Source organism: Ranitomeya imitator, chromosome 2, assembly GCF_032444005.1.
Source record: "Ranitomeya imitator isolate aRanImi1 chromosome 2, aRanImi1.pri, whole genome shotgun sequence".
NCBI lineage: Eukaryota > Metazoa > Chordata > Amphibia > Anura > Dendrobatidae > Ranitomeya > Ranitomeya imitator.
In genome coordinates, this window is record NC_091283.1 from 265,448,943 (window position 1) to 265,471,399 (window position 22,457).

Genomic DNA, 22,457 nt, shown 5'->3' on the forward strand with positions numbered 1-22,457 from the left:
CATGAGTGAGGTCACAGGGAAGGAATATCAGATCTACCACTTTATCAACTGCAAGTCAAGGGGAGTTATATATAGGGTGGTGTGCCCTTGTGGCCTTGAATATATAGGCAAGACGATACGTGAATTCAGGAGACGAGTGGGGGAACACTTGAGAGACATCGCCCTTAAAAGGGATACCCCACTGGCCAGACATGTCAACAAGGAACACAATGGAGAAAGCCATAATTTAAAGTTTATGGGGATTGACAAGATTAATGCACCAAAGAGAGGGGGAAATTGGGATCAATTAATCCTACAGTGCGAGACCAGATGGATCTATCGCCTCAAGACACAAACACCTAGGGGCCTGAACGAGATTTTAACATTTAGTTGCTTCCTATAGAGATTTGAATCCAAGTAACTGTCAAGACCACGTTTTCAGTATGGGCATGAACCCTTTACTTCCTTCTTACTTTTAGAACATCAGGGATATAGAGGGCTATTGATAGGGTGAGCCGCCGTGGAATGGGGGCGCCATTTCTTTCGTCACTTCTATCCTAGGGTGCCAACCTCTATTGCTAGGTAGGGTATCAGAATTAGGAGGCTAATAGGAAAAGGCGTCAGTTCATACATCAGTCTTTCCCTCTATTTGCTTTCTTCTGGGCACTTAAGGGGGGTATTAAGAAAAATTTCCCCCTCTCTACATCTCTCCTTTATCCTTTGAAAAAAGTCCTTCCATACAGGTTTTTGGGCACACATTAACCTTACAAGTTCCGGGATTTAGAGTCTGCCACCACGAATACCTTCAAATAAATGGATACTCTTACACCATTATTTATTTATTTATTTTTTTCCCCTTTTTTTGGATAAACCAAGCACATATCCTAGAAAAAAGATTCTCCTTCCCATGAGGAGGTATAGGCAGAATCTTATCTTTGACAATATTCCCCCAGTGTTAAAGGAACTTAGGCAAGCTAGGATAAGTTATATGACACTAGGGGGTTAATACCTTCTGTTCTACGGGCACGCTCTGGGATATGGGACTTGATCTCCCAGTATTGTGCCTCTATTAGGAGGACTATGGTAGTCGCGAGCTGACAAGGACGCTTAGAGCGGACGCACAGGAAGCGATGCTTAATCAGTGTGATATGAAGAGAGCGGGCAGCCTATTTAATAACAGCCGGTAAGAGGCGCGTTAGACCGTCACAGCACCCCATCTTGCTGAATAAACCTCCTATCTCAATGGTGAATTACAGGGATCTTCCCCTGATGAGTAGAGAAAAACGAAACGCGTAGGGAAGTATACCTCTTCGTTACTTTGCATTGGGGGTCACTATATAAAAACTGGTGATATTCTATGATGGGGTATTTGTATGGATAATGATGTGCCATCTCCCCAATCTTTACACCAGCTAAAAACGGTCATTAATTCGTTATATGTAACAATAGGGTGAAACTGTTCACTTTTTTCACACACCATCTTGAGCGGTCATTGCTAGTAATAGATGCATATACTGTATAGAGAGCACGTGTGGTCTGATCTGCCAAATGAGCAGGAGGTGTGTGGTCTGATCTGCCAAATGACCAGGTGATGTGAAATTTGATATTTTTACGCACTGCCAGCTGATATCGGACCTTTATGTTTCCATGATAGATTTATTCATAGGGATCTTGGGATATTGACGTCTGAGGCAGTTCGATTTATTTGTGATATTGGCATTTCTTCTTTTGAAATGTGACGTACTGTGAGTCCTTTATGTGTTTTGATTATTTGGGTCTACCATTTTTTAACGAGTTTATTAAAAGTTAAATTTTAATCTAGAATCACACCCTGCTTTTTATACCACGTTACCTGCCCGACCTATACCCAGGAGGCAAGGTGGCACCCATGAGAGGCTGGGGCATGATAGAGTCCCTGTAAAAAGCCTCATGTCACTGGTCATACGGGTTTGTCCTATCCATCTGGGGGACAGAGAGAGACATAACATCTAGAACATCTACAACAGTTGTGAGGACCTTATGTGAGGCTCAGCAATAAGGCACTACAACACCCAGGCGCTAGACAAAGGCTACTGATTTCCACCTGGACAAGGGGACTCTGGATTTGCCTCCAAACTGGCCGGACTCTGCCTGCCCTGTGATCTGGTGCTCTGGACTGTGGATGCTGAAGCCTTCAGTATAAAGGTAGAGAGACTGCAACCTTGTGTCCTCGTTCTTCACTGCGCCTTTCACCATCCACCATCTACACATTGGGAAGCCCTGCGGACACACTTCACCTATGGAAAGGTATACCATCTAGCTGCCATAAGATCAGCTTAGCGGACCCCTAAGCAGTGTCGGTCACTCTGACCGAATGCCACAGGTGGCAACACGAACATATCCCTTTAAAGACCTTTCCCTTTTACAACGGACCTCCCGAGGGCCACGGACCGGGTCAGCCACCATGACATCCCCCTTGAGAACCAAAGGGCCCGGTACCGAGTACCCCTAGCCCTTGGGGGCGATCCAAATACCTTGGGACGGCTGCCGCCATCAGGTTGCGGAAAGCTTCCATCTCCATGAGCCTAAGGGCTCCTTCTCACTTGCGAGAAATACGTCCGAGTCTTGCCGGTTAAAACCCTGCTCTGTCACCGGCACTCCAGAGCGGAGCGTGGAGCCGCACAGCAATACATGGAGTTGCACGCTCCGCTCTGGAGTGCCATCGCCAGAGCAGGGTTTTAACCTGCGAGACTCGGACATATTTCTCGCAAGTGAGAAGGAGCCCTAAAAGGTAATATTTTAGAGCGCAAGCAGATGAGAAATGCGTGAATTTAGTACTGTGGCCTGTTGGCGTTGGCTGCGTATTTCCGCTTGCGTTCCAATGACTGGGCCTGTATTTTTTTTTTTTTGGCCACGAAAATTGTGTCACTAAGTAGGCAATGGCACAACAAAAAATATTCTATGGAGCCCTGAAATGGCACAATTTTGAGTGCAATGATATGCAATCCGTGTGGTGCACAGAACTCAGTTTAAAATATCTGCCCTGTTGCTAAACATTTTTTGGGCAGCAAAATGGTGTCAAGAAATTGGATAAGACAGTTAAAAAATTTTTTAGAGTACCACAAAAAATGGCAGAATTTTCTGCGCCCTCAGATATGATCGCTGGGACAAGCAAACCCGTGTAAAATAGATGGATTTTTACGCTGAACTATGAAAAGGATTTGGCTGTAATCTGCAGTGTCAACATGCGAATGGAGAAAAAAGGGCTCCGGATTGCACTGAAATAAAATAATCAGGATTAAGATGCAAAAAAAAGATTCCTGGCCACTGACACCTGGGGCTATGTATATACAGTTAGGGCCAGAAATATTTGGACAGTGACACAATTTTCGCGAGTTGGGCTCTGCATGCCACCACATTGGATTTGAAATGAAACCTCTACAACAGAATTCAAGTGCAGATTGTAACGTTTAATTTGAAGGGTTGAACAAAAATATCTGATAGAAAATGTAGGAATTGTACACATTTCTTTACAAACACTCCACATTTTAGGAGGTCAAAAGTAATTGGACAAATAAACATAACCCAAACAAAATATTTTTATTTTCAATATTTTGTTGCAAATCCTTTGGAGGCAATCACTGCCTTAAGTCTGGAACCCATGGAAATCACCAAACGCTGGGTTTCCTCCTTCTTAATGCTTTGCCAGGCCTTTACAGCCGCAGCCTTCAGGTCTTGCTTGTTTGTGGGTCTTTCCGTCTTAAGTCTGGATTTGAGCAAGTGAAATGCATGCTCAATTGGGTTTAGATCTGGAGATTGACTTGGCCATTGCAGGATGTTCCACTTTTTGGCACTCATGAACTCCTGGGTAGCTTTGGCTGTATGCTTGGGGTCATTGTCCATCTGTACTATGAAACGCCGTCCAATCAACTTTGCAGCATTTGGCTGAATCTGGGCTGAAAGTATATCCCGGTACACTTCAGAATTCATCCGGCTACTCTTGTCTGCTCTTATGTCATCAATAAACACAAGTGACCCAGTGCCATTGAAAGCCATGCATGCCCATGCCATCACGTTGCCTCCACCATGTTTTACAGAGGATGTGGTGTGCCTTGGATCATGTGCCGTTCCCTTTCTTCTCCAAACTTTTTTCTTCCCATCATTCTGGTACAGGTTGATCTTTGTCTCATCTGTCCATAGAATACTTTTCCAGAACTGAGCTGGCTTCTTGAGGTGTTTTTCTGCAAATTTAACTCTGGCCTGTCTATTTTTGGTATTGATGAATGGTTTGCATCTAGATGTGAACCCTTTGTATTTACTGTCATGGAGTTTTCTCTTTACTGTTGACTTAGAGACAGATACACCTACTTCACTGAGAGTGTTCTCGACTTCAGTTGATGTTGTGAATGGGTTCTTCTTCACCAAATTAAGTATGCGGCGATCATCCACCACTGTTGTCATCCGTGGACGCCCAGGCCTTTTTGAGTTCCCAAGCTCACCAGTCAATTCCTTTTTTCTCAGAATGTACCCAACTGTTGATTTTGCTACTCCAAGCATGTCTGCTATCTCTCTGATGGATTTTTTCTTTTTTTTCAGCCTCAGGATGTTCTGCTTCACCTCAATTGAGAGTTCCTTTGACCGCATGTTGTCTGCTCACAGCAACAGCTTCCAAATGCAAAACCACACACCTGGAATCCACCCCTGACCTTTTAACTACTTCATTGATTACAGGTTAACGAGGGAGACGCCTTCAGAGTTAATTGCAGCCCTTAGAGTCCATTGTCCAATTACTTTTGGTCCCTTGAAAAAGAGGACGCTATGCATTACAGAGCTATGATTCCTAAACCCTTTCTCCGATTTGGATGTGGAAACTATCATATTGCAGCTGGGAGTGTGCACTTTCAGCCCATATTATATATATAATTGTATTTCTGAACATGTTTTTGTAAACAGCTAAAATAACAAAACTTGTGTCACTGTCCAAACATTTCTGGCCCTAACTGTATGTAATAGGCAGCAGCAGACAGTAAAGAGCAGGCCGGAGCGAGCCGTCCTCTCCCCCGCCGCAGACGGCGTACGTGCAGGTCGTCATGACAGGGGTTTGGGAGGGAGAGATAGGAGGGGAAGGGGTTAATTATGGGAGGGGGGGGTGTTATGCATGAGGCAGGGGTTTATAAGGAAAGGGTGGGGTGGGGCTTACCAGTTCCCGGAATGAAGCCTCAGGAAGATAGCGGCACCATGTCCGGGATCGACGGTGTGCTGCAGCAGCTGTGGGCGGCAGCTCCTGGCTGGTTAGAGGCACAGGTGGCCGGTATACTGGGCAGCGGCAGCGGTAGCGGAAGTGGAGTCGTGCAGGCGGCGGCCAGCGGTGAGCGGTGAGCGGCGCTCCCGGCACGTGCGGCCTCCACAACGGCTGTCCCCCGATCCAATCCAGCCCCAGCGTCGGCGAAGGAGCCCCTCCAGGGACCCTCCTGACCGAGTGCCCGCCGGTAAGCGCCCCAGTAGGGCCCGGTCCGGGAGGAATCCAAATGCTGCGATGGGGCCTGCGGCGGTGGAGAGGCCTGCTTCCTCATCACAGGGGGCGGGGCCTTCGCGCGCTGGAGCTCCAACTGCCGGTGACGTCACGGGGGGGGCGCCGTGGTGCAGCTTCTGCTGGGCGTCCTGCTTCTTCTTCTGCACCGAGACAGCGAGGGAGAGCCTGTACTGCAGCGGCCGGCAGCGCCGCTTCTTCCCCTGTGCGGCCGGGCCCGCCCAGCACACAAGGAGCATCAGCCGGATTACCAGGTGGATCCAGAGGGAGTCGTGGTCGGGTGTCCCCAGGGCCTGGAATGTACGGTGGGCCTGTGCCGGGCAGTCCGTCCCACCGGGCCGCATCTGGATCTCCAGTGTCAGGCTGGGACGGGGCCGCATCCTCACGTTCGTCATCACGTGGTGAGACGCAGCCTCGCGGGGTTTCACGGAGCCGAGGACAGCAGGACGAGGAGGACGTCTGCGGCTGGGGGGACTTCAGTTCCCCTGCAGCTTGGTGAGCAAGATTCCATGTCTGTTTTGTTACCAGCACGATCGTTTTCCCCGGTGGTGGGGGTTAGTCAGGCAAATGGGGTAGAGGCTCTGAGGGAGCAGGTGGGGATTCGGTCGGTTTCAGGGAGCGAGGGGGTAGGTGAGTTATTGTCCAGCATCCGGGAGTTGCTCGCGCGATTGGGCGGCGTTAGGTCGGTGTCGTCCCCGTTGGCTGCGTGGGTCGGTTCTACGGATTTGGGTATCGGGGCATCTGGGGAGGGTGTATTGGCACCCAGCAGTTAAAGTGTCCCGGTGTCGGTGTCGGTGCAGACTGAAAAGGAGAAGGAAGGCGGGATTCGTTTTGACGACAAAGCGCGGGGTGAGGTTTATGTCTGTTTTTAGGGGCCGCTTGGGGCCCATTTGAAAAAGGAAGTAAGGGAGAAGATCTGGAAAGATGAGTACGTGGAAATTTTTTCGCTTCTTCCTTTAGAAAAGTTAAATTTAGATAAGAGCAAAAAAGAGGACAGTAAGAAAGAGGACGAGGAAAAACGGAGGTGGCGCCTTATTCCGCAGACTTTTGTGAACTGGTTGCAAGCGTTTGCAATTCTGGCGAGCGTAGTGGGTGAGCAGGCGCCAGAAAATTGTTTGGCGCTCTTCTGTTACATGGATTCGATAGGCGAGGCGTACAGGGCATACGGGGGCCAGGCTTGGCTCCGGTACGATGAACAGTTTAGGCAGCGGAAGGCCGTTCGTCCGGCGATCCGGTGGGATCAGAAGGACATTGGTTTGTGGTTGCGAGTGATGGCGCCCACAAAGTTTGGTCATTCCTTTCAAGGGGGGGCCAGAAATGCCAGCCAGACCGCGGCGCAAGGCAGTTCAGGATCGGGTAGTCAGTCTGGCCAAGCAAGCCAGAAGCACGGCCTGTGCTGGCAGTTTAATGTCGGCCAGTGCAAATTTGGGGCCACCTGTAAGTTCAAGCACGCGTGCTCACATTGCAGTGGATCCTCCCATGGGGCCGCGAAGTGCTTCAAGAAAAAGGCTAAGCCTGACGGCAATTCAAAAGGGGGTGACGCCAGTGAGGTTGGACGCGATGGCCCCCTTTCTAAATAGGTTTCCAGATAGGCCAAAAGCGGAGCTGTTGTTTTTGGGTTTTCGGGATGGTTTTCGGATACCTGCCCCTACTTTTAGTATCCTGCAAGTTGTAAGGAATTTGAAATCGGCAGTGTTGCACGCGGCTGTGGTGTTGGAAAAGTTGAGCAAGGAAGTGGCGTTGGGTAGGATGTCTGGCCCTTTCCCTGCTCCACCCCTTGAGGATTTGGTTATTTCCCCGTTGTGTGTGGTTCCGAAGAAGGAGCCTAACAAGTTTAGGCTAATTCATCATTTGTCTTACCCTAAGGGGCGGTTTGTGAATGACGGAATAGATCCGGAGCTTTGCTCCGTGGTTTATACGTCTTTGGATGAGGCTACACGTTTGGTACGTAGCTGCAGCAGGGGCGCATTATTGGCTAAGACCGATATTGAGTCGGCTTTCCGGTTACTTCCTGTCCATCCGGATAGCGTTAGACCGTTGGGTTGTTATTGGGACCAAGGGTTTTATGTTGACAGATGTTTGTCGATGGGCTGTTCTTTGTCTTGTGCATATTTTGAGGCTTTCAGTTCGTTTCTGGAGTGGGTCGTTCGGGATGTGTCTGGTTTGGACTACATCATCCATTATTTGGATGATTTTTTGTGCATCGGGCCTGCTCAATCTGGTTGTTGTGAAATAGCTTTACAGATAGTGATTTGGGTGGCCGAGCGGTTTGGTGTTCCGCTAGCGCCAGGGAAAACCGAAGGGCCCAGTACGTGTATTTCATTTCTGGGCATTGTCATTGATACGGTCGCATGGGAATTTCGGTTACCCGAGGAGAAGGTGGTCGGTTTGAAAAGCGAGGTGGCTCGAGCGCGTCGCTGAAAGAAGTTGCCTTTGCGGGATGTTCAGTCTCTTCTTGGCAAATTGAACTTTGCATGCAGAATTATCCCAATGGGGAGGGTGTTCTCTTGGAGGCTCGCGGGTGCTACAGCAGGGGTTAAGGCCCCCCATCATTTCGTGCGCTTATCTAGCGAGCACAAAGCTGATTTGGAGGTGTGGGATAGTTTTTTGGCACGGTACAACGGCCGATCGCTTCTGATGGAGGAAGTGGTGGGCAATTCTGACTTGGATTTGTTCACGGATGCGTCGGGTGGGATTGGTTTTGGTGCCTTTTTTGGTGGTCGGTGGTGTGCCTCAAGGTGACGACTGGTTCGGTTCCGGGCTGGTTAAAAACGTGACTTTGTTGGAAATTTTTCCTATTTTAGTTGCTGTATATCTGTGGAAGGATGATTTGCGCAATCGCAGGGTACGGTTTAATTGTGATAACATGGCAGTCGTTTGTGTTATCAACAGTTTGACGGCATCGTCCCCCCCCCGGTTATTCGGGTTTTGCGTCAGTTGGTGTTGTTCTGCATGTCTATTAATGCGTATGTTTCGGCGACTCATGTGCCCGGTGTTGAGAACTCCATTGCTGACTCTTTGTCTCGGTTTCATTGGGAGCGTTTCCGTGCTTTGGCTCCGGAGGCGGAGGAGACGGGTCGGGACTGCCCGCAGGAACTCTGGAGCGTGGTATCCGGGCTGCAGGACCTTTGATTCAGGCGTCTTTGGCACCCAGCACTGTTATGAATAGGTAATTCAGAACCACAATGGACCTTGAAGTTCAGAGCACACAAGTGACCTGACAAAAACCACAAAACATAGGACGAGCTCTGAGACGTGGAAACTCTGCTGACCGCAATCCCTAAACCTATCAAACCACACTAGAGGTAGCCGTGGATTGCGCCTAACGCTCCCTATGCAACTCGGCACAGCCTGAGAAACTAGCTAGTCCTGAAGATAGAAAAATAAGCCTACCTTGCCTCAGAGAAATTCCCCAAAGGAAAAGGCAGCCCCCCACATATAATGACTGTGAGTTAAGATGAAAATACAAACACAGAGATGAAATAGATTAAGCAAAGTGAGGCCCGACTTACTGAAGAGACCGAGGATAGGAAAGATAGCTTTGCGGTCAACACAAAAACCTACAAACAACCACGCAGAGGGGCAAAAAGACCCTCCGCACCGACTAACGGTATGGAGGTGCTCCCTCTGCGTCTCAGAGCTTCCAGCAAGCAAGCAAAACCAAAAAAGCAAGCTGGACAGAAAATATAGCAACAAAAGTAACACAAGCAGAACTTAGCTTATGCTGAGCAGACAGGCCACAGGAACGATCCAGGAGGAAGCAAGACCAATACTAGAACATTGACTGGAGGCCAGGATCAAAGCACTAGGTGGAGTTAAATAGAGCAGCACCTAACGACTTAACCTCATCACCTGAGGAAGGAAACTCAGAAGCCACAGTACCACTCGTGACCACAGGAGGGAGCTTGATCACAGAATTCACAACAGTACCCCCCCCTTGAGGAGGGGTCACCGAACCCTCACCAGAGCCCCCAGGCCGACCAGGATGAGCCATATGAAAGGCACGAACAAGATCGGCAGCATGGACATCAGAGGCAAAGACCCAGGAATTATCTTCCTGACCATAACCCTTCCACTTAACCAGATACTGGAGTTTCCGTCTCGAAACACGAGAATCCAAAATCTTCTCCACTATATACTCCAACTCCCCCTCCACCAAAACCGGGGCAGGAGGATCAACAGATGGAACCACAGGCGCCACATATCTCCGCAACAATGACCTATGGAATACGTTATGGATGGAAAAAGAATCTGGAAGGGTCAAACGAAAAGACACAGGATTAAGAACCTCAGAAATCCTATACGGACCAATGAAACGAGGCTTAAACTTAGGAGAGGAAACCTTCATAGGAATATAACAAGATGACAACCAAACCAAATACCCAACACGAAGTCGGGGACCCACACAGCGTCTGCGATTAGCGAAACGTTGAGCCTTCTCCTGGGACAAGGTCAAATTGTCCACTACATGAGTCCAAATCCGCTGCAACCTGTCCACCACAGTATCCACACCAGGACAGTCCGAAGACTCAACCTGCCCTGAAGAGAAACGAGGATGGAACCCAGAATTGCAGAAAAACGGTGAAACCAAGGTAGCCGAGCTGGCCCGATTATTAAGAGCGAACTCAGCCAACGGCAAAAAGGACACCCAATCATCCTGATCAGCAGAAACAAAACATCTCAGATATGTTTCCAAGGTCTGATTGGTTCGTTCAGTCTGGCCATTTGTCTGAGGATGGAAAGCCAAGGAAAAAGACAAATCAATGCCCATCCTAGCACAAAAGGCTCGCCAAAACCTTGAAACAAACTGGGAACCTCTGTCAGAAACGATGTTCTCTGGAATGCCATGTAAACGAACCACATGCTGGAAGAACAATGGCACCAAATCAGAGGAGGAAGGTAATTTAGACAAGGGTACCAAATGGATCATCTTAGAGAAGCGATCACAAACTACCCAAATGACCGACATTTTTTGAGAGATGGGGAGATCCGAAATAAAATCCATAGAGATATGTGTCCAAGGCCTCTTCGGGATCGGCAAGGGCAAAAGCAACCCACTGGCACGAGAACAGCAGGGCATAGCCCGAGCACAAATCCCACAGGACTGCACAAAAGAACGCACATCCCGCGACAGAGACGGCCACCAAAAGGATCTAGCCACCAAATCTCTGGTACCAAAGATTCCAGGATGACCAGCCAACACCGAACAATGAACCTCAGAGATAACTTTATTCGTCCACCTATCAGGGACAAACAGTTTCTCTGCTGGGCAACGATCAGGTTTATTAGCCTGAAATTTTTGCAGCACCCGCCGCAAATCAGGGGAGATGGCAGACACAATTACTCCCTCATTGAGAATACCCGCCGGCTCAGGCAAACCCGGAGAGTCGGGCACAAAACTCCTAGACAGGGCATCCGCCTTCACATTTTTAGAGCCCGGAAGGTACGAATCCACAAAGTCAAAATGGGAGAAAAACAGCGACCAACGAGCCTAGGATTCAACCGTTTGGCAGACTCGAGATAAGTCAAGTTCTTGTGATCAGTCAAGACCACCACGCGATGCTTAGCTCCTTCAAGCCAATGACGCCACTCCTCGAATGCCCACTTCATGGCCAGCAACTCTCGATTGCCAACATCATAATTTCGCTCAGCAGGCGAAAACTTCCTGGAAAAGAAGGCGCATGGCTTCATCACCGAGCAATCAGCACCTCTTTGCGACAAAACAGCCCCCGCTCCAATTTCAGAAGCATCAACCTCAACCTGGAACGGAAGCGAAACATCTGGTTGACACAACACAGGGGCAGAAGAAAAACGACGCTTTAACTCTTGAAAAGCTTCCACAGCAGCAGAAGACCAATTGACCACATCAGCACCCTTCTTGGTCAAATCGGTCAATGGTTTAGCAATACTAGAAAAATTACAGATGAAGCGACGATAAAAATTAGCAAAGCCAAGGAACTTTTGCAGACTCTTCAGAGATGTCGGCTGAGTCCAATCATAAATGGCCTGGACCTTAACAGGGTCCATCTCGATGGTAGAAGGGGAAAAAATGAACCCCAAAAATGAAACCTTCTGAACACCAAAGAGACACTTCGATCCCTACACAAACAAAGAATTAGCACGAAGGACCTGGAACACCATTCTGACCTGCTTCACATGAGACTCCCAATCATCCGAGAAGACCAAAATATCATCCAAGTACACAATCAGGAATTTATCCAGGTACTCTCGGAAGATGTCATGCATAAAGGACTGAAATACTGATGGAGCATTGGAAAGTCCGAATGGCATAACTAGGTACTCAAAATGGCCCTCGGGCGTATTAAATGCAGTTTTCCATTCATCGCCCCGTTTAATACGCACAAGATTATATGCACCACAAAGATCTATCTTGGTGAACCAACTAGCCCCCTTAATCCGAGCAAACAAATCAGATAGCAGCGGCAAGGGGTACTGAAATTTGACCGTGATTTTATTTAGAAGGCGGTAATCAATACAAGGTCTCAGCGAACCATCCTTCTTGGCCACAAAAAAGAACCCTGCTCCCAATGGCGATGACGACGGCCGAATATGACCCTTCTTCAAGGATTCTTTTACGTAACTCCGCATAGCGGCGTGCTCAGGTACAGATAAATTAAACAGTCGACCCTTAGGAAACTTAGCAATCGCAGGGTACGGTTTAATTGTGATAACATGGCAGTCGTTTGTGTTACCAACAGTTTGACGGCATCGTCCCCCCCGGTTATTCGGGTTTTGCGTCAGTTGGTGTTGTTCTGCATGTCTATTAATGCGTATGTTTCGGCGACTCATGTGCCCGGTGTTGAGAACTCCATTGCTGACTCTTTGTCTCGGTTTCAGTTGGAGCGTTTCCGTGCTTTGGCTCCGGAGGCGGAGGAGACGGGTCGGGACTGCCCGCAGGAACTCTGGAGCGTGGTATCCGGGCTCCAGGACCTTTGATTCAGGCGTCTTTGGCACCCAGCACTGTTATGAATAGGTAATTCAGAACCACAATGGACCTTGTGTTAAGGGGAGAATGTATGGCATATGAAGATATACTTAAATCAAACCAATATGGACTCTTTGCTTAACATTAGACTTGTGTAGCTTTAAGGTTTTCTGATTCACTGTCACAAGACTAAATTCTGTTGATCACTCTGTACCAGGATGTACCAGGATACACCTAGTATCCAGATGGACTTTAAGAAAGGCTGTGTAAATCCCCTACCCTTATCTAGAGTAAATGTATCTGCACGAAGGTGAATCGATCCCCAATAAACCAAAGATAAGTAGAATACGTGCAGAGACAGATGTCAGCTTGACCCAAGAGGCGCCATTAGGGCGATAACGGTACAGACATAGACTAAAAGCAATAATCATTAGAATATGGTACTATAGTAATAAAGATAATAACATAAGAACATGTAAGATCAAAGAGTTTTCTGATAAGTGTTAAGTTGGGAAAACCCATGATGTAATGTGCTGAGACTGCCCAATTTTTCCATAAAAAGAGCGGTCCCACGAATAAAGAACCAGAAGTCTTTGAGAGACAATTGCTTGCATTTGTGTCCTGATTTCTCCGGCCGTAATACCTCACATCCAATTTGGCAGCAGACAACTAAGATGAGAACACACGCATCCCGTGTGCCCTAACATTTGGCGCCCAACGTGGGGCTAGGACGAGAGTTCGAACCTGACCAGCCGCGAAGAAGACCTCCAATCTTGGACCGGACCACTCGAGGGTGGAGAAGTGCACCTCCTACTAGGTAAGAAAATCATTCATCTTACCTATAACCCTCCAGTGTTTCCGTGCCGAGATAAAGGTCAGTCGGCTGTCAGACTCGGACATAGTGACCGATCTGACAAGTCCTAGCACCAAAAACCCACCCTGGTCACGATTTCCTTAATTGTCTGCCTTATCTGTTTTTGCTTTTGCCTCTCTGCTTTGCTGTTTTGTTGGTTTGCATATGTGGTACTACCTCAGCCAGCCTGACAAAGATAGGGAGACGTACTGAGCAATTTCACTGTCACTCTGGTTCCGGTCCTGCTCTCAGCTTGACCGATGGTCGCAGAAGTCTGAACTGTGTCTCTCCCAGTGGGCAAGTGGGAGTAGCGGATTGATTACTCTGGGTGATTTTACAACCTCTAAGTGGTTGGTGACTTCTTGCGGATGCCCACCGGAGATCACCTGGCTATGGTGATGATGTTTTGGCTGCAGCGTAAGTTCATAGGTTTTATTCTATAAGGGTGGAAGGGTAATTACAATTACCGTATTGATGTGACTGAGTGATTGCTCTCTCCCTGTCTACCTAAAGTGTGTTCTGCCCAGGTATAGACCTTTTATCTCTACAGATCAGGCTGGCATATAGATTGATAAATTTTGAAGTGTTTTGTTGTCAGGGATTCACAGTATCTGACATCAGTGCTAGTTTAAGCTGTCTTTTGTCTGTTTGTATGGTATATGGTGTGCCGACAGGAGGCGTACTAACATATGGTTAAAATTTTGAATTCATTCTGTATATATATATATATATATATATATATGTTGTGAGATTAGAGAATTAGTTAACCGGTTTTGTTTTGCATACTTTAGAATTGTAAAGTTAGTTGTTAAATGTGTTCATATAGGAAGAGAATTCCTTGAATGGTAATTGCTTTTACTTGTACAGATATCTCTGGTAGTGTGAGATCCAAAGTCCATTGTTACTCTTTAGTTAATGTTTGACTAACGTCACTGCATTTTTCTGTGAGATGGTTTTTGAAATGATTTTTGGTGAAGTGAAAGTGTTGTGGAAGCAGATATTCTTGCAATTTATCTGGCATTTTTAGACTACGCATTTTTCCGGGTATAGAAGAATTGTTAAATACCCTGGTGGTAATTGTTAACCAACTTCCTATATCACTGTGTTCAAAATACTAGACATCACAATATCACTGAAGACTCCTTTCCTTTGACATAAGGAGTACATACAGCTTTCACAGTCACATAGTCAACTGTTCAAAACCCCGTGGGAACTTGTCTCAAGAGATAGACACACATGTCCCTCAGACGCACTCAGAATTCAGATGATAGAATGGGAGGGAGTAGTCAGTCAACACACATAAGACAGACGCGACCCATAGGGGAGCAAGGAAAGAAAACGCATCTTAAGAAGAACTCTCCGACCCCAAAGGGAGGAGGATTAGATAAGAAGGTATGGAAGAATGTGTTAATGAGTAGAGAGCAGGGTCCTAGGCTTAGATATTATGAAATCCTACAGGACCCTGAAGAATTTTATAAGATGGTAAAGAAAGTCAGAAGACAGGCATGGAGAGGGGAATATGACAAGGATACTGAATTTTCTGCCAAACAGGCGCCTACAGAAAATGTGTCAGTTGCAACATCTGCATTACAGTCATTGATACCGCCCATATACATTCCCGACGACTGGACATGTAACAGCTGTCAAACGCAGAATGCAGAATATCGTGAGACTTGTTCTGACTGTCAGATGACCAACCCAAATAGCCCTACTTTCTATCCAACTATATATGTAGACGGAATACCTTATGCTACATCCTGTCCAGCATCCACTATAGCTCCATTAATTAATGCAGTCTATAAAAAGAATAATGAAGGAGAAGATGAACATGACATGGAGGTACATGATCAAGCAGAAGAGGGAAAACAGGAATCAACAGCTCAGACTGATAATCCACAGCATCCACCACTATATGGTGGGAGTACATCATCATCATCTTCTAAACCTCAAAGCTTACACTCTCGCACACTACCTACTCCACACAAGGACCCCTGGAAATACCAGGATACAGACACCCTAGTGAGCAGCTTGCCAGACCCAGTGCAACATCCCATGCCATTTTATAAAAGGATGCATCAAATACAAAAGGCACACTCTGCCTCATGGACATATTTAGAAAGGCTCACTCAAATTGCAGCAGGATGTTCCCTTTGGTCAAGGATGCGACTAGCCCTTGAGCCTGACAACCTCCATGTAGAATGGCTTGAGTCACCTATATCCGGAGAATATTTCCTCCATAAGCTTTACGTCTGGACTAAGAACCGCCTGCCAGCCCAGACCCCCACTCTCCAGGATGTCATGCAGGGGAAAGGAGAACCTGTTGATAGTTTCTTCCATCGATGTAATCAAAAGTTTCAGGATCTCAGATTTGAAATGCAAGTTAATCAATTAAAAGGAACTGTGATACCCACCACTACCAAGCTCCAGACCCTGATAGGGTATTGGCATACTGAATCCTCAATCTATGAAAGTACGTATACCCTTACAGTCCACAAAAATACCCGAGAGAAGCGTAATCAGGAACATTGACTTACCAGACCCAGACTTTCTCACGGATGCAGTAGTGCCTTTTGTGGGGGTGGATGGTAACACACGGTACACTCCAAGAATCAGACCCCTACACAAAGGCCTACAACCTGCAGAGTATGCTGTCTCAATTGGTTGTCTCATCCACCTACCCTGTCAGTTTTACTAGGATCAGATCTACTACCAAAAATCCAAGCCAGCATTCTGTTTCATAAGGACGAACTGTCACTTTCACAGGAGCAGTCTGCAGAAGTGTATGGTCTCTTCTCTTTACAGGACACACCTGTAGATCATGTGGACATTGAACTGATGGCATTGATCCCAGACTAACTGTGGACACGAGGCCTGGAAGAAATTGGCAGCCTCAAAGTCCAGCCTATGAAGATGGAACTGGAGTCAGGAGCCCTGCTGCCATGGAAACTGCAATGCCCACCTTCCATTTCGTAATCTGCCACCATTATACAACAACTGGAAATATAACTGAAGCCCTGGAAGATGACACATCCCACTGAAGACAGGAAAGGAGCTGTCCAGCACATACCTCTGGCAGCCAAGCCAACACAGCTACAGTCCTTCATTGGACTAGTTTCCTGCCATCCCTGGAGCCTTGATGCCTCAAGGACACTCTTCAGTTCAACCAAGGAAGCCATCGACGGGGTTGACATGCTAATCTGCACTCACATCCTCTCTTGCTCTAGGACTGCCAGACTATAACAAACTGTTCTGCCTGTTTTGTCATGGAGAAGCAAGCCATGCAACTGGAGTCCTGACACAGCTTCCCGGAAGGAGACAACGCCCTCCTGGGTACTACTCTTAACCCAGTGGCCCGTGGAGTCCCAACCTGCATGAGAACCACGTTGCAACCCACCTGTACTGGACAAGGCTTCTGACATCATTATGGGTCACCAGTTGAAGATCCTGGCCCATAGCACCTGTTTGCCATAGCACCTGCTACATCTGCAATGCCCTACTCTGCTCAAACGTCACTGTCTCCAGATGTGCTGTTCATAACCCAGCTACTCTCCTACCTCTGCCAAGGGGGGAGAAGGTGAAGATCACATCTCTGACACATCAGTGGAAGAGGTAGTCGACTCTGAAATGGCTCAACGCGATTGTCTCGCTGTCATGAGACAAGAAGACCTCTGGAAGATCCTGACCTGACGCTCTTTGTGGTTTGACCAAGGTATGCAGACCAAGAAGGCTGTTCGCACACTGGTATAGCAGTAGTTACAGAAGATACCTGCTGCCAGCAAAACCGCTGCCTCCACCCAAAGGCAGGACTGCGGGCCTTGATAGAAGCATGCAACAGGTCCATTCAACACACAGCCACGACAAATCTGGAGGGAAAGAGACTTCATCATGGCTAATGGAACGCCGGTCAGAGACAGCCAAAGCCATACAAGAACGAATGGAGTCCTTGTTGATGCCAGGAAGAGTTGCGGTGGTAAAAGGTGAAGACGCACACACACTGGAGACACCTCAAGGGAAGCAGTGGGCAGCAGACTAACTGAAGCAACAGCAAAAGAAGCAGCAATGATACTACTTGACACAGGAACATCTCATCTGTACTCTAATATGGATCCAAAAATGGAGGAAAAAAGGCTATCCCTGGAAAAAGATGTCCTAACATTCCAGAAGCAAGCATCCAAAGAAGAGAAGAAGAAAAGGGACCAAGATGGAACCACACCGATGAAGCACGTCTAAGGATGAACAAGGGAAATTGAAGGCCTCAAACAATTGACCCTACATATTAATGCTAGACAGGAAACAGTGGAGCTACAGCATAAGGAGTTTTAGTTTTTCCCTTAGGTCTCACATACGCATGTGCACACACACACACACACTAGCAGGTCCTACAAACTCAGCACTATAGGACCCTACTAATATTCCCAGTTTAGGATTATACCTTTTCTAACTACAGTTGTCTATATGCAGACTAAGTTTATTGTTAAATAAGGCATGTGACTAAATTTGTTCTCAAGTTCCATCCATCCCAGATCCTGAGGACCTAGAAGGTGCCCACCAGAACCTGCTCGATGACTGATTCCTCATCACCAAGAGGTTCAACAGACGTACCCTCAAACCTAGAGATGACAGCCCGCTCCAAGTCCTGTCTACTACCACAGCAGTCCATGGGTCCACGCTTCCCACTGCAAGGAGATGCCAGATCCAGAATCCAGTGGCGGCTGCCACTCTTCATCCGTCTGACACTTATCCTTCACCTAGTCCAAGGGGTAGCCAGTCACCAAGGGGTAGTCACTCATGAGGAGGGTATAGTGACATTTTGGTGTAATATCTCCACCCCAAGAGTAACATATCAATTTGACTACTGCCTCATAGTAGAATGCCCAGGCCCCATGGCACAGTTTGACATCTGGCTAAACACACAATGCACAAAAGGTAAATTTTGGCTAAGAAGCATAGATACCAGTGGGGGCACACAGGGGGTACCTGATAGATTCAAAGCCAGGAACAAGACAGCAGTTGGGCTTAACCCCATCATTCCCATAAATAAGAACATACAGTGGATAAACTACCTATACTATAATCAACAACGGTTTATAACATACACTAGGGATACCATAAAGGCACTTATTGACCCATTAAGTTTGCAATAGCTATTCTATCTGTTTTAACTATATTAAGCCTTAATTCTCTACCTGCATAGCTACATGTCTTAAGAAAATGATGATGAGGACCATGGAAACCAAAGTGATGATGACCATACATGCTGATTTCAAAGATCCCCTAGATGAAAGAAGCTGCTGTGAAAACCATGAGAGGATCCACATCCCCTGGAATACATCTGCCTGAAGCACACCGATGAGGGAGGGACTAGGATCTGACTCCTCCTGTGCAAAGTCCGTTAGGAGGGGGTCCATCTACTAGAGATGGACAGTCTCGTTTATACGGTGAAAATTAGTTAGTTAGATAGGCTTCAGATTTAGGCACAACGGAGCAGATCGATAGGCTCGACGAGATCAGAGTTTTGATTTTGCATATCTCCAAAGGGGGGACTGTTAAGGGGAGAATGTATGGCATATGAAGATATACTTAAATCAAACCAATATGGACTCTTTGCTTAACATTAGACTTGTGTAGCTTTAAGGTTTTCTGATTCACTGTCACAAGACTAAATTCTGTTGATCACTCTGTACCAGGATGTACCAGGATACACCTAGTATCCAGATGGACTTTAAGAAAGGCTGTGTAAATCCCCTACCCTTATCTAGAGTAAATGTATCTGCACGAAGGTGAATCGATCCCCAATAAACCAAAGATAAGTAGAATACGTGCAGAGACAGATGTCAGCTTGACCCAAGAGGCGCCATTAATAATAATAATTATAATAATAATAATAATTTTATTTATATAGCGCCAACATATTCCGCAGCGCTTTACAAATTATAGAGGGGACTTGTACAGACAATAAACATTACATCATAACAGAAATACAGTTCAAAACAGATACCAGGAGGAGTGAGGGCCCTGCTCGCAAGCTTACAAACTATGGGGAAAAGGGGAGACACGAGAGGTGGATGGTAACAATTGCTTTAGTTATTCGGACCAGCTATAGTGTAAGGCTCAGGTGTTCATGTAAAGCTGCATGAACCAGTTACCTGCCTAAGTATGTAGCAGTACAGACACAGAGGGCTAATACTGCATAAAGTGTATGAGAACATGATGCGAGGAACCTTTTTTTTTTTTTTTTTTTTTTTTTTATTATAAATAGGCCACACAGGGATCGTTAGGTTAATGCATTGAGGCGGTAGGCCAGTCTGAACAAATGAGTTTTTAGGGCACGCTTAAAACTGTGGGGATTGGGGATTAATCGTATTAACCTAGGTAGTGCATTCCAAAGAATCGGCGCAGCACGTGTAAAGTCTTGGAGACGGGAGTGGGAGGTTCTGATTATTGAGGATGCTAACCTGAGGTCATTATCGGAGCGGAGGGCACGGGTAGGGTGGTAGACTGATACCAGGGAGGAGATGTAGGGTGGTGCTGAGCCATGGAGTGCTTTGTGGATGAGGGTAGTAGTTTTGTACTGGATTCTGGAGTGGATGGGTAGCCAGTGTAATGACTGGCACAGGGTAGAGGCATCGGTGTAACGGTTGGTGAGGAATATGATCCTGGCTGCAGCATTCAGGACAGATTGGAGCGGGGAGAGTTTTGCCATTAGGGCGATAACGGTACAGACATAGACTAAAAGCAATAATCATTAGAATATGGTACTATAGTAATAAAGATAATAACATAAGAACATGTAAGATCAAAGAGTTTTCTGATAAGTGTTAAGTTGGGAAAACCCATGATGTAATGTGCTGAGACTGCCCAATTTTTCCATAAAAAGAGCGGTCCCACGAATAAAGAACCAGAAGTCTTTGAGAGACAATTGCTTGCATTTGTGTCCTGATTTCTCCGGCCGTAATACCTCACATCCAATTTGGCAGCAGACAACTAAGATGAGAACACACGCATCCCGTGTGCCCTAACACTTGAAGTTCAGAGCACACAAGTGACCTGACAAAAACCACAAAACATAGGACGAGCTCTGAGACGTGGAAACTCTGCTGACCGCAATCCCTAAACCTATCAAACCACACTAGAGGTAGCCGTGGATTGCGCCTAACGCTCCCTATGCAACTCGGCACAGCCTGAGAAACTAGCTAGTCCTGAAGATAGAAAAATAAGCCTACCTTGCCTCAGAGAAATTCCCCAAAGGAAAAGGCAGCCCCCCACATATAATGACTGTGAGTTAAGATGAAAATACAAACACAGAGATGAAATAGATTAAGCAAAGTGAGGCCCGTCTTACTGAATAGACCGAGGATAGGAAAGATAGCTTTGCGGTCAACACAAAAACCTACAAACAACCACGCAGAGGGGCAAAAAGACCCTCCGCACCGACTAACGGTATGGAGGTGCTCCCTCTGCGTCTCAGAGCTTCCAGCAAGCAAGCAAAACCAAAAAAGCAAGCTGGACAGAAAATATAGCAACAAAAGTAACACAAGCAGAACTTAGCTTATGCTGAGCAGACAGGCCACAGGAACGATCCAGGAGGAAGCAAGACCAATACTAGAACATTGACTGGAGGCCAGGATCAAAGCACTAGGTGGAGTTAAATAGAGCAGCACCTAACGACTTAACCTCATCACCTGAGGAAGGAAACTCAGAAGCCGCAGTACCACTCGTGACCACAGGAGGGAGCTTGATCACAGAATTCACAACACAGCACGTGGGCAGCATACCGGTCGGTGTGGTGTGATTGGGAGTCCTGGTTGGTGTCTTGCGTGGTGGGTAACGTGGGTGATGATTATGTGGGGGCCCTGTTGTTGTGGTTGAGACACGGTGCCGATGACGGGTGGTCGGCGTCAAAGGTTGAGAGAGTTCAGTCGGCTTTGGCTTTTGGTTTTCAGCTTAGAGGTTTACGGGATTTGGCGAAGTTGTTTGTAGTAAGGCAGGCGGTGAAGGGTTTTAGAAGGAAGGCGGGAAAGGGCGATCTGAGGCGCCCGATTTCCTTTAGCCTGCTGGAACGAGTAGGTGTGAAGCTCAGTGAGATTTGCACATCTGACTTTGAGGTGGCTCTTTTCCGCTTAGCATTTTCCCTGGCATTTTTTGGTGCGCTGCGGGTGAGTGAGATCGTGTCGCCTAACACGTACGCGCAAGGGGGGCTTTTGGCTAGGGACGTGGTGCTTACCGAAAGTGGTTTACAATTTTGGTTGCGTAGGTTGAAGATGGACCAGGAGGGTAGAGGTAAACGTGTGGTTTTGGGCACTGTTGTGGGTTCACTCATGTGTCCCGTTAGTTGCTGGGAGGCTTTTAGTTGTTTTCAGCCGTCTAAGGATGGACCTTTGTTGTGTCACGAAAATGGGTCCTTTTTGTCCAAGTTTCAGTTCGTGGCGGTGCATAGACGGGCTCTGGGGGAGATGGGACTGGATGCTTCTCGTTTTGCCTCTCAGTCCTTCCGTATTGGGGCCGCGACTGAGGCGGCCTTGGGAGGTTTAGCACCGGAAGTGGTGCAATGGATTGGGAGATGGGAGTCGGGGCGTTATAAGAGCTATGTTAGACCTTAAGTTGGGATGGGGGGAGGATGGGTTCTTCACGATGTTTTTGTATTTGTGGTACAGTTGTGGATTTTAAGTTGTTCTGCCTTTTCAGGTTCCAATCCCCTGTTGATTTGGATCGTCGGCCACTCGTACGTGTATTGGGGCGCGAGACGGGCGGACGTTCGGCGGGACGGTCGGCAGCTTGGGTTCTCCAAAGAGGTGGCTGTGGTCAGATGGTTGGGTTTTCGTGGATTGGGCTGGAACGGGGTTTTGAAGGAAGTGCATAACAGTGCTCGTTTGGACAGACCTCCAGACATTTTGGTTTTGCACGTTGGAGGAAATGATTTGGGGATTCGCCCCTGTCGGGAGCTGATCCGGGATATTAAGCATGACCTTCTCAGATTATGGGTGTCCTTTGGGGATTTGCTGGTGGTTTGGTCGGATATTGTCCCGAGGAGGTGTTGGAGGCACGCCAGATCTGCGGACAAGGTCAATAAAGCCAGGATTAAAGTTAATCGGACGGTTGCTAAGTTTTTGGTAAGGAATGGAGGTTTGTTTGTCTGTCATTTTGAACTGGAACAGGGTGGGGAGGATTTT

At 47.2% G+C, this 22,457-nt stretch overlaps 1 long non-coding RNA gene across 1 annotated transcript; it reads left to right on the forward strand.

The window, feature by feature from the left end:
• Positions 1 to 1,110: 1,110 nt before the first annotated feature.
• Positions 1,111 to 19,141, forward strand: LOC138663036 (uncharacterized). Its single transcript, XR_011318108.1, has 3 exons — positions 1,111 to 1,162; positions 12,347 to 12,482; positions 17,796 to 19,141. It is a non-coding gene; the product is annotated as an uncharacterized lncRNA (long non-coding RNA).
• The last annotated feature ends 3,316 nt before the right edge of the window (positions 19,142 to 22,457 follow it).